Source organism: Sciurus vulgaris (genome assembly GCF_902686455.1).
Source record: "Sciurus vulgaris genome assembly, chromosome: 4".
Classification (NCBI taxonomy): Eukaryota; Metazoa; Chordata; class Mammalia; order Rodentia; family Sciuridae; genus Sciurus; species Sciurus vulgaris.
The window spans coordinates 47765357-47776749 of NC_136464.1; the positions used below are offsets into that span (position 1 = coordinate 47765357).

General features: G+C 38.5%; 1 pseudogene across 1 annotated transcript; it reads left to right on the forward strand.

Moving 5' to 3' along the window:
• Positions 1–7071: 7071 nt before the first annotated feature.
• LOC306660212 (zinc finger and BTB domain-containing protein 10-like) lies at positions 7072–11093 on the forward strand (annotated as a pseudogene). Its single transcript has 2 exons — positions 7072–7179; positions 9153–11093. The product of its transcript is annotated as a zinc finger and BTB domain-containing protein 10-like (transcript).
• The last annotated feature ends 300 nt before the right edge of the window (positions 11094–11393 follow it).

Here is an 11393-nt window from a genome sequence, read left to right on the forward strand (position 1 = left end):
TCATAAAGCTATCCTTTCTCATAAGGTTTTAATAACTTGCAATCTTCATTCAAGTCTTTCCTCTATTTCACATTAATTTTTACATGTGTGTGACATAAGATTCTAACTTCATTCTTTTAGGTATTTTCCTGAGCTATATGTTGAAGTTCCTGTCCTTTTTTCCTGTGCTATATTGTAGGTCCTGTCCTTTCTCCATTGTGTACTGGTAGCCCTGTTGAAGACCATTATTCCACATACACATGGGTTTATTCCTGTGTCACTGGTCTGTTTCATTAGTCTGTGTGTTGGTCTTTATGTCAGCAGCATCATTTTAGTTCTTGTCAAATTAAGTTTTGAAGTTAGAATTTGTGTGATCTCTAACTTAGTTTTTCCCTTCCTAGATTGCTTTGGTATTTCAGAATCTTTTGAGATTCCATATAAATTTTGAGTTGTTTTTGTCCTATTTATACAAAAGACCACCGAGATTATGAGCAGTTCATTCAAGTTTTACATACTGTGGAAAATATGGAAATATTATCAATCTGAAATCTTCAGTCCTTGAACACAAGAAAAGTTTGACTTATTTTGTCTCATTCAATTTCTTTCAACAATGTTCTGAATTTGTAAATAATTGAGGTTTTACCTTCTTGGTAATGTTGTTAAATATTTTATTCTTTTGATTCTTTTGTGATGAGGTTTTTTTTAAATTTCTTTTTCAAAGAGTTCATTGTTTGGAGAGACACAACTGATTATTTTTCCTAAGTTTTGATGTAGTTTCAAATAAGTTATGAAACTGCCGTGTGGAATTTTTTTTTTTCAATCTGTGGAACCATGTATTCTGTGAACAGAGAATTTTACTCCTTCTCTTCTAATTTGAAAGTTTGTGATTTCTTTTTCTTGAGGACTTTCTCATAGAACTTCTAGTACTATGTTGAATAGAAGTGGTAAGCATGGACATCTTTGCTTCCTTCCTGATCCTAGAGGAGAGGCTTTCAGTCTTTAACTGTTGATTGGGGTGAGCTATGGGATTTTCTTATATGGTTTTCATATGCTGAGACTGTTTCCTTCTATTCCGGGTTTGTGAATTGTTTTTATCATGAATAAGTGTTGAAACTTGTCACGTGATTTCCCCTCCTGCATCAGCTGAAAGAATCATGTGATTTCTTTCCTTCTTTGCATGTGGTCGATTGCACTGATTTTGTCACATGGTGAACCATTCTTGCATTTCAGGAATAAATTTCACTTGTTTCTGTGTGCGTGTATATGTGTGTATGTGTGTGTCACATTTAGGATCAAACCTAGGGCTTCATGCAAGTTGGCAATTAGTTGTTATATCCCAGCCCTATTATTTTTAAATATATTTTTGAACTTAGTTTTGTTAGAATTTTTGTGAAGTTTTTTTTCACAACATTTGTCAGAATTTGATGGTCTCTTTGTAGCATCTTTGTCAGGCTCTGAAATGGGGATAATTCTGACCTCTTATAATGAGTATGGAAGTATTTCTTCCTCTCATATATTTTTGAAGATATAAGAATTAATATTATTTTTTTAAAAATGTCAGTAGAATGCTTCAGTGAAGCTCTTTGATCCTGGGATTTTCTTTTTTGGTGGTTACTGAGCATTGACTAAATCTCTTTACAAGTTAAGGGCCTGTTCAGATTTTCATTTGTTCATGTGTTAAGCCTTTGTATGCTATGTTTCTCAGAGTACATTAACTTCTGGGTTATCCATTTGGTTGGTATATAATTGCTTATAGAAATCCCTTTAATATTTCTCATTTCTGTGGCATCAGTTGTAATGTATTCTCTTTCATTTCTGACTCTAATTGTTTGAGTTCTTTTCTCTTGGTTAATCTAGCAAAGGTATTTCCAATTTTTTTTATTTCTTGAAAAATTCAACTATTTGTTTTGCTGAGTTTTTTCATATTCTATTCCAAATTTCTACTTTATTTCTGCACTAATCTGTATTATTTTCTTCCTTTTTTTAATTTATGTTTTGTTTGGTCATATTTTTCTAGTGCCTTGAAATGTAAAATTAGTTTGCTATGTTGCTCATTTGAGTCCTTTTTTCTTTTTAAATGTCAGTGTTTCTTCTAAAAGTTTCTCAGTTTGTACTGCTCTGTCTCATGTTTTATTAAATTTTATTTGATTCAAGATTTTGTTGTTGTTGTTGTTTGTGTAAGAACCCAGAAAACCATGCTGGTCATGGGCATTGACATAAGAGGGTTTATTAAGTAAAACAGAGTGTTTCCCTGCAGGGTCAGGGAGAAAATGAGAGGAAAAGAGAAAGGGCATGTGCAAGAGAGAGTGTGAAAAGTGAGGAAGTGAAAGAAAGAAAGTGAGTAGGAGAGAGAAAGCATGAGAAAAGATGGTGGGGAAGCTATACTTAAGCAGTTGAATTCTGCCAGACTAATAGGGGACCAATAATGGAGAAGGATACTTGCAAGCTGACTGATGAACCAATAGCTAGCTAGGATGTTCACAGACTGACAAATAGTTGGGAGGGAAGGAAATGTCCTCAACCGAAAGGGCAGGGGAGCAACAAGAAGTTGGGAGGTAGGAAAAATAAATGCAGTGTAAAGGGCAGGGGAGCAGCCTTATATTACAGTTTGTTTTGTCTTGTTTTGTTTTTAGTGATTCTGTTGATCAAACCCAGGACTTTCTACTTGCTAGGTAAGCTCTCTTCTGCTTAGCTACACCCTTAACCCAGTCTTTTTTATCTTGAGAGAGGGTATCACTATATTACCCCGGATGGCCTTGAACTTGTAATCCTTCTGGCACACCTTCTAAAATTGTAGTGGTTATAGGTCATTCACCCACAATCCTGACCAATTATCTTACTGGGGAAAATTTCTTTTAAGGTTGCTCTCCATCCCAAAACAGAATATCTCAATGCAGTATCAGACGGTACTGAAATAAATACTATCCCTGAGGTGTTCTGATGAGATGGCTAGAGAGGAGATTATGCATGTGCCAAGATATAGCAAACTCCTTTCTCCTCACTTATTCAGGATCATGATGGGTGAGCAGATTTAAATATATTTTTAAAAATATAAATCAAGCATTGTATGTCTAGAGAATCAGAAACAGTTTGTAGTTAGTTTTGTTTTGTTTGTTTGTTTTTTTATCAGCTTGAAGAAATGAATGCCAAATTGAGTTAAGTAAGATGACATTGGAAAAGCAGGAAGGGTCTTTGTCATGGGGGTCTTGGGTATCAAACTGTCTCAATTCTTCATCTGTGCTGGCAAAGCCAGTCCCAACTGAGAAATGAAGTTACAAAAATATTATGATAAGAAACCAATGCCAGGGGCAAGGGTCAGTTCCCCACCCCTCTCAGCCTTTCTCCAGGAAGCCTGATTGACCACAGGTCCCTAACTTTTAAATTGTAGACACCTTTCCCTGGGAGTCTGACTACTCCTTCTTGAAGTGTAAACACACTTGTGGAGGCTCATGGTTCAAGTCTAGAGATTGATCCAAGGCCTTGTTAGAGAAGCCAGTTCTTCCCCTTATCACACAGTGCTTCTCTAAACATGCTGCCAGCTAGAAACTCCACACAGAGTAGAGTAGACTAGGAAATTTAAGACAGAAAAATGGCTCATAAATATTGTGAGAATCTCTGAGTAGGGCCTCAGAATTTGGAGTTTCTATTTCCCTTGGGACCTATGGCATACAATAAAAAAATTAAAAGACACAGAGCCACCTAATACTTTTGGGACCGCCTTCACCTGGGGAACCTGCACATCTGCAGCACCTGAAACCACCAGTTAAGTAACAGGAGCTCCATTTCACAGATGTGAATATTAAATACCAGAGATTGCCAAGGCAAGCTTAGAAAGCTAGTTTTATTCAAAAAATACAAACATAGACTTTCCCTGGATGGAGGAGGGTAAATAGCTGATGTCCTGGTATCCAAAGCAATGGGAGGGTCCTTTCCTTTTATACATTTTAGGTTTTCTCTATTCTCCTGCTCTCTTCCCCCTCTTATCTCTCCCCATGCTGCTTACTGACGAGGCTCAGGAGATGCTGGTGGAATGGCTGAAAGGTGAGAAGCAGAGGGCAGGAAGGGGGCAGCCCAGGAGGCCTTAATTAACAGCTCCCTGCCTGCTCAGGAGGTTCTTCATTAACCACCTTTAGGGAGGGGCAGTGGAGGCAGGTAATCTTGATAAGGGTGGAGGAAAGAAGGGCTCCAGAGGCATGAACATTTCAATCCCCCAAAGGTGGTCTCCAACTTCACAGACTGAAACTGGTCTCCATTTTCTCAGTCGAACCCGATTACCTATCTACACTAACTGCCTATCTTTCCACAGCTACTGCCACTGGACACCTGCAAAATCATTGGAATAAAGATAAACTCCCTGAACCTGAGACCTCAGGCAGGCCTGTCTTAGGGCAGAAGAGGAGCTCCATCACCTCCCATGGTCATTTACAAGGAGGTCAGCAGTATCAAAAAGCCTGAGTGAGTCCTAACCTGCAGTTCTGTGGTGACTACCTATGGCCTAAGGGTGATTTAGGTTCTGTGATGGTGTAATAGTGGTCAACTTGCACTTTTGAATAAGCCCTGAGACTTATTTTTAAAAGGGATAAGTTTTTCTTTTCCCCTTCTCCCTCTCCCCTCCCTAACCTGGAGGCACACAACAAGGTTATCCTGAGCTATCTGTGCTCTAGAGGAAGGAGATGCCTGCTTAGGATCTGGGAGATGACTATCTCCCAAGTAAACAAGTGAATGTTAACACATCTTCAGGGGCCCTGGGACCTCCTCAGGGAACACCTGAAATGGTGCCTTTAAAGAGCTTTAAAATCTTCCTGTTCCTTCTGAAAATCACAGAAAATCACAGACTTTGGGAGAGAAGTCCCCTGTATTTCTCCTTTGCTAACAAAGCAATGAGACTTGTTTTCCTTTTTCTCAATACTCTGTCCTCATTATTGAATTGGCATCAGGGACAAGGACTGAGATTTCAGCAACAATTTTGCACCCCACATGGGACCTGAGAGTAGCCCCCACTGCAGTTTTCCTGGGCAGGCCTGGCACTCCAAGCAACTGCACTTCCATGCTGAGGATGTAAATGAACTTTTGAGAGCTGAGCACTGTAAAGTTAGGACAAGGAGAGTGTACCTTGGGTTGAACCAGAAGAGATATTCCTATAAGTAAAGGGAGGGACTGAGGGACTCTCTGCAACTGGTGAAGCTCCCTTTGCCTCTGGCAACTCCTGCCTGCCCTCTCTGCACTGTAAGGATTGCTCCAACTTGGTCTACTTTGAGAAAAAGTAAACCGAATGCAGTAAATTCCAGACAATGTGGCTACTTGGTAAGCTCCCCTGGTGTGCCCACTGACACCCTTCATTCTACACATCTGGTTCCCCTTTGTGGGAATACCTGATCCCAACTTGTGGGGACATCAGTGGCACTGCTGGCACAGAAGTCATGTTTAAGTGGGAGTCAGGAGCTGGGGGCAAGTCACCCTCCCCCCACTGGTCTGTATGTTTTAAAGGTTAACATCTGTTTGCAGTGGTTTGGGGTTTCTCTCTGTCTCAATGTCTTTTGTTTACATTTGTTTCTGGCCCCTTAAGACTTGGGCAACAACTGGATTGATCCTATAGGTTGTTTCTTGGGAAAGATCTTGACTGAATGGGTCACCTATAGGTACAAAGCTGTGTAAGAAAAAGATGATGTTTTACTGTAAAGATGATGTTTTATCTGATCTTTGAATGGATTTCTGAATTATGTGTGGTCTTGCAGTTGGGAGTTGATTTGTCAGAGATCTTTTAAAAAGTGAAAGATTTTCTATGTACAAGAATGTATGCATTACCTAATGAGTCTTAACAGACAAAAACTAAGTTGGATGCAAAAAGGTGCCGCCTCTAATGTGTGAGTATAGCAGGACAGCAAAGGAGGAGTTAAAGTTTTTTTTTTTTTTTTTTCTTTTCTCTTTTCAACCTGGTGCTGACAGTCTGAGTACTACTTCTCAGCTTGGCTGAAGACAGCTGCTAATCATCCTGCTGTGGATCAGGGACACCAATACTGAGATATAGGAGAAAAAAAATCCCAGAAGACTCTCTAGTCTGTAGAGAAATGCACAAACAGGACCCAACCTCTATCTTGTTTTGCTTTCCAGTCACTCTTTGCCCATGGGAATCAAATTGGACTTTGAGAACTGGGCTAGGTTTATCTCTTCTGCAGATAAAGAAATCTACGTGAGCTACAGGCCTCACATATTTTGTTTCTGGGTTCTTATCACCTGGGTTCAATGAATGAAATCATAAATGCTGGAAGAGGACAAAAATAAAAGAAATAAAATTGGTTTGAAATGAGAGAAACATAAGGTGGAACTCCCTGTGATGTGAGGGGGAAACTGGAGAAAAAGCTTTTCCATTTGAGTTTCTGGATAAAAGCATTGCTCAGATTCCATGCTGAACAGACATTAAAAGCACTAAGACTAATTGTTGGAATCTATGCTACAGAGATGTTGGGATGCTATGAAGACTACTGGACTGGCTCATAACTTTCTATTTGGCTGTGTGCCTTTAGTCCTTAAATATGTATTTTCTTGTCACCTCCATTTGGGTCCAATCCCATTTCCATTTTTGCACCAATCTGGGATGAAGGATACACTGGACTATTTAACCTCACAGGGTTGCCTTTATATTTGAAAAAAACCTTATCTGGAACCCATTACACTCACTAATGATTCACTAGCCTATCTTGATTTGGAAGGAAGATGACAGCTACCAATCAATAGGAATAAAACAATGGGTTCCAGTATTATTAAATTATAACCTGGGGACAAAATAGTCTCCCATTTTTTTAAGATCTGCCCTATTTGGTCAGGGGATACTTCTGAGTGCAGCCCTGCCTGTTGCCCAGAGAGCGAAAAGTAAAGGCTTCCCTGAGTCCCCATAAATTCCAGCAACTGTCTCTTGGCCCTGCTGATTTCTGAAGAGAGGCCCCTAAATCTCTTCATTGGCTCGAGTGCCCTAGATACATAAGTATATAAAGAGAGAGTCTCTGGGTACAATTGACAGTGGGGAAGTCACTTAAAATTGATGGCATAATGATGATGATAAGGGAGACTGGTCAAACAACACTGTAAGGAAAAATGCAGCTCAGCTGGGGGCCCACGGTGGCTCCTGCTCTTAAATCTGACACAGCAGGAGCTCCATATGCCCAGTCTGAGTTGCAGTACAGCAACAGCATCCAGAAATCCGCAAGGGACACAGGACCTCATGCAAGGGACATTATTATGCGGACGACTAGAGCTTCCGGTCAGGGGATGGAAAGAAGGGAAAGAGAAAGATGGTTTGAGTGATCAACATTATCTTTACCAAGATTGTTTTAGGAGGAAATAACTCGCCCCAGAGTTGGGGGTATTACCCCTTAAGAAAGAGGCATTCATTCACTTCTGTACAGTTGTTTAAATTGTACAATGGGTCAGCTTTGCTAGATATCCTACTCTGACTCTTCTACCCATTTAAAAAACCTCACACTGATGAGCACCAAGTTGTCCAAGATTTGAGAGCTATAAATTATTAAAATGTGATGTCCATTACTTTTATTATTTTTCTTTGTCAGACAAAGAAATGACTTAAGATCTTGACAGGTTTGATTTTCACAAATAATCTAAACATATGTAACTAGAGATATATATACATCTGAAACTAAATATGTTTGTCTAAGCCTCATCTAAATGTTCTGAAAAAGTTAATAAATTGGAAGTTTATTTCCATTTAAACAAGAATTGCTATCTTTTATACATTGTATCTGGCATAAAATGGAACACTGCCATTTAAAAAAACTGACTTAAGTCTGTCTGTGTTGACTTAGTCTAATTCTGATTATTTTTTTAACATAGTATAAAATGACTCATAATTATCTTTATTTCACAATATCGTAGAAATTTAAAAATTTCTATCAATACAGAAAACAAAGAAAAGTTACATACTCTGATATCAACCAACAGTGGCATCTCAATTAAAGAATTTTGAATAATAACCACATTTAGTATAGCAACTATCATTTAATGAGAAGCAGAGAAGTATGGTAATTAAAAACCAAGTCTTTGGAGCCACACTATGTGGGCTCAAATATTCATTATGTTGTTTACTGGCTGTGTTAGCTTGAGCAACTTATTTAACATCTCTGTGCCTCATTTTATATAAAATGGGGGTAATGCTCCTATTTCATTGGGTTATTCTGAAAATTATGGAAGTTTTATATGTAATGAGCTTAGTTCAGCACCTGGTACCTAGTAAGTGCTCACTGTATTTCAGCTGTTCCTACCAAGTACTATGTTCCAAGTACTACACACAGAGAATTCCACTTCAACTCCATCCAAGTAAACCAAATCACTCACTTTACCTATGCTGTGCCTATAATGTAAATGTTTATGTCACAGTAAATTTCTATTTTCCTTACCCAACTGTGTCTCAATAAAGACCTAAACCTCATTTATCTCCACATCTCAATATCTAGACGATGACTTAGACTACAGTATATAGTAGCATCTGGAATATGTTAAGAACTGATTAATGCTTGAAGATGGGAGGGCAAAAGGATATAGGCCCCAATCAAGCTAACACTTGCTACCCCTCTACACCAGAGTCTATTATTTCTCTATTTACTTTATAGAAAAGCCTTCTGAATGGCATGGCTATTCACATTCTACCCTCTTTGAGTGTCTAGGCTTGAGGACTAACAAAGGTTGCAGAGAGGTTTCTACCTCACTAGCCATACATAAGCCCAAAATAGTTAAGTCCTTATGTGCAAGTTTTCTATAAATCATTTCACACATCTAACACTATTTTTATGGATGATCTACATGAACACATCTTCAGATTTCAGTAAACTCAAAAATAACTACACTGATTCTAATAAACTTCTTCACTAGAAAACAAGAAGATCTGTCTAAAATTTTAACATAGATTTTAAATTTCTAGGAGAAAGATGAATCATCCAATCAGGAAGAAATGAAGTAAATTAGGTCATTTTTAATAAGCATGGCCAAAATTTTCCAGGGTCCCTGCAATAAGCATGATAAGGCAGGCCTAATTTCAACATGATGGAATCAAAATTGACAGTGAGGGTTTTACACCCTTTATTTTTAGTTATAATTATATAGGATGTTAGTATCAAATTAGGTAGTTGACAGTACTATAGCAAACTGGAAATCACAAACTAAAGATAATATTGAAAAAGACCCCTGATGATGGGGGAAGCGTGGACCTTCCACAAGTGGGGCATGATGAGCTTTCTCCGGAACCCGTAGCTACAAGAAAACCCTGCTTCTGAGGCACGACTTCTCCACCGAGCACAAACTCCACGAAGTCAACGCCCAGGAGTCAGAAATACCATCAGAGGAGGGGTACTGTGACTTTAATAGTAGGCTAAATGAGAACTCTTATTGCTATTAACTTCTTCAACAACTACATGAGCAGAGAAAGAAAGACATTCTTTGTGATGTCAGCATTGTGGTGAGTGGGAAAATCTTTAAAGCTCATAAGAACATCCTGGTTGCAGGCAGCCCTTTCATTAAGACTTTATATAGCATTTCAAACAAAGAAAGCCCTAACCAAAACAATACTACCCATTTAGATATTGCTGCAGTTCAAGGTTTTTCAGTCATCTTGGACTTCTTGTATTCTGGTAACCTGGTGCTCACAAGCCAAAATGCCATTGAAGTGATGACAGTGGCCAGCTACCTTCAAATGAGCGAAGTTGTTCAAACTTGCCGAAATTTCATTAAAGATGCCGTAAATATAAGCATTAAATCAGAAGCTCCAGAGTCTGTAGTTGTGGACTATAATAACAGAAAACCAGTTAATAGAGATCGTCAGTCTTCAAGGGATCAAAAAATTGCCAGCTTTTGGGCAGCAAGGAATCTTAGCAATTTGGCAAGTAATATAAAAATTGAAAATGATCGTTGTAATGTCGACGAGGGCCAAATAGAAAACTACCAAATGAATGACAGTAATTGGGTCCAGGATGGTTCTCCTGAATTGGCTGAAAATGAGTCTCAAGGTCAAATGAAAGTATTTATTTGGAATAATATGGGCTCCCAGGGAATTCAAGACACTGGCAAAACAAGGAGGAAAAACCAAACTACAAAGAGATTTATTTATAATATATCACCTAATAATGAAACAAATTTAGAAGATTGCTCAGCGATTCAGCCACCTGTTGCCTATCCAGAAGAAAATAAGACCCTTATCATCAAGGAAGAACCAGATTTGGATGGGGCTCTACTCTCAGGGCCAGATGGTGATAGGAATATGAAAGCAAATTTATTGGCTGAAGCCTGTTCTGGTCAAGATGGAGGTGATGCTGGTACTTCACATGATTTCAAGTATGGTCTGATGCCTGGTCCTTCAAGTGATTTCAAGTATGGATTAATACTAGGTACTTCAAGTGATTTCAAGTATGGATTGCTACCAAGTGCTTCAAATGATTTCAAATATGGATTATTGCCAGAATCGTGGCCAAAACAAGAAACTTGGGAAAATGGTGAATCATCTCTAATCATGAACAAATTGAAATGCCCTCATTGTAGCTATGTAGCCAAATACAAACGAACACTAAAAAGGCACTTGCTCATTCATACGGGAGTGAGATCATTTAGCTGTGATATTTGTGGAAAGCTGTTTACTCGAAGAGAACATGTAAAAAGACATTCCCTGGTGCATAAAAAGGATAAAAAATACAAATGTATGGTGTGTAAGAAGATCTTCATGTTAGCAGCCAGTGTTGGAATAAGACATGGATCTCTATGCTATGGTGTTTGTGTAGACTGTGCAGATAAATCACAATCAGGAGGGCAAGAAGGTATAGATCAGGGACAGGATACAGAATTCCCTCGGGATTAAGAGTATGAGGAGAATGACGTAGGAGAAGCTGATGAAGAGCTGGTTGATGATGGAGAAGATCAGAATGATCCATGTATGTAGACATACAGGAGATATCTGTATGTCTCTGGATGATTAACTGACCTACTACTATACTCCTCAAGGATGCTGCATTTGGACATAATATGAATCGACAATTTGGATTGTTGAACTTGAAGGCTTGCAAAGTATGGTACATGCTGGATGGTAGTTATGTTGCTGTGAAAACTGTAGGGTCAAAGCCTTATAGCAAAAAAGAGAAAATTTTTATATTTGCACAGGACTGTACAGCAAACAACCATGTGGTTGGATTACATGGAGTCCCCACATATTCAGTCAGTTATCAAAGTAAAATATTTTTTATTTATAGGATATACAGTAACTTTTGGGGTCCTATGAAAATATAGTACCTGTCCTTAATAGAACTTACATTCATGTGCTACTTTAACATGAATGAAGAAAATCCATTTATGTGGAAGTATAGTGACAATTGACCCATCACTTTGTCCATCAAACCACTCAGGCTAGTTTGTACTAGTAGAGT